The sequence below is a fragment of the Elephantulus edwardii genome, unplaced genomic scaffold (assembly GCF_000299155.1).
Source record: "Elephantulus edwardii isolate Elephantulus edwardi_28Jun2011 unplaced genomic scaffold, EleEdw1.0 scaffold00017, whole genome shotgun sequence".
NCBI lineage: Eukaryota > Metazoa > Chordata > Mammalia > Macroscelidea > Macroscelididae > Elephantulus > Elephantulus edwardii.
Genome location: NW_006399767.1, coordinates 8,117,818 through 8,119,544, shown reverse-complemented (window position 1 = coordinate 8,119,544; position 1,727 = coordinate 8,117,818).

The following is a 1,727-nucleotide window of genomic DNA, read 5'->3' as shown; positions in this document are numbered from 1 at the left end:
GCTTCACCCTGATTCATAAGGAAAAGGGGATGGCGTATTCTCTTAGCTACTTCCTGCTAAAAAGGGATACTGTGGGTTTCAGGGTGAATGTCTTCTCTCACTATTCTAAAGAGGCTGCCTCATCTTTATCCCATAGAGCTATTTATAGATTTGAACCGCTGAACTTTTGATCAACAGCTGAATGCTTTTAACCACTATGCACTAGGTTGCCTAATGACTAAGTGGGAGTATGCAACTGTGGGGAGATTGAGACCCATACAGGGGACAGGACAACTTGCTAATAATGCCAATAAGGTGTATGGTACCCTTGAGGGGTGGGACCATGCAAATAAGGTACATAGGATGTTGGGTGTGGCCAGGCAAATAAGGTACCTCAAATGTTGGCATGGGGACTGATCAGTTTTAGCCATCATTGTATACTTAGAGTGAGCAGTCTTAGAAACAGAAAGGGGATCTTATGGCCATGAAGAAAGAAGAGCCAGGAGTAGAGAGCTTCCTTTAATTCTGAGATATCTGCATCGAACCTCTTTGATCCAGGAGACGGAGAAGAGCTGTGACATTAAAAACAACCAGAGACAGTGTGAAGCAGTAGTAGAGAAACGATAGCAATAAAAGCAGCCTTGACCAAGAGATTAAAACAAGAAAGTCAGTGTTGTATTAGAGTTAGAATCAAGTCATAGCTGACCCTACAGTGGGTCTTCCCAGGCTGCACATTGCATGGGAAGACATTACCCATCTTTTTCATGTAGAGCAGCTGGTGGATTCCAACCGTCCACTTTTGGGTTAGAAGCACAACTCTTTACCCTATAAAGCCATTAAAGTGACAGACTTAAATGAGCTTTGTAGCACTTCCTTGAGCAGGGCAGAGGCAGACCAGGGTGGGACAAGTGACAGATTTTGCCTTTGAACATGGCTGAAATGAGACTGTCACAATGGAAAAACTCTATCTTGAGTCACTTCTGATTCTGTATTATAGTTTATTACTCCCAAGCAGAGAATACTGGGAAAATATTTATTTTTTTGATTGACTATGCAATGTCATTTGACTGTAAGGATCATAAAAAAATTATGGCTAACATCGAGGAAAGTAGAAATTCCGGAACACTTAATTATGCTCTTGTGAAACCTCTACATAGACCAACAAGCTGTTTTCCAAACAGAACAAGGCAACACAGCGTAATTAAAAATCAAGAAAAGTGTGTCAGTGTTGTCTCTTTTCTCCATACCTATTATCTCTACGCTGGACCATATAAAAACAAACATGACATCAAGGTTAGAGAAAGACTCAAGAACAATGTATGGTATGCCAATGATACAATCTTGCTTGAAGTAAGTGAAGAGGACTTGAAACACTTGCTGCAGAAGACTACCACCTTCAAGATGGGCTACATCTCAAAATCAAGAAAATAAAAATCCTCATTACTGAACCAATAAGCAACTTTGTGATAGATGGAGAAGATTGAAGTTGTGAACAATTTCATTTTATTTGAACCCACAATCTACACCCCTAATAGAAGCAGTCAAGAAATTAAAAGACTAGAACTGGTGAGAGTAGGCATCATTGTCTGGTTCCTGTTAGCAAGAAAAATTATTTTAGTCTCTCTGTGTTTCATTGATTATGCAAAGGAATTTGACTGTGTGGATCATAACAAACTGTGGCTGACTCTGAGAAGAATGGGAATCCCAGAACATTTAATTGTGCTAATGCAAAACCTATACTTGGACCA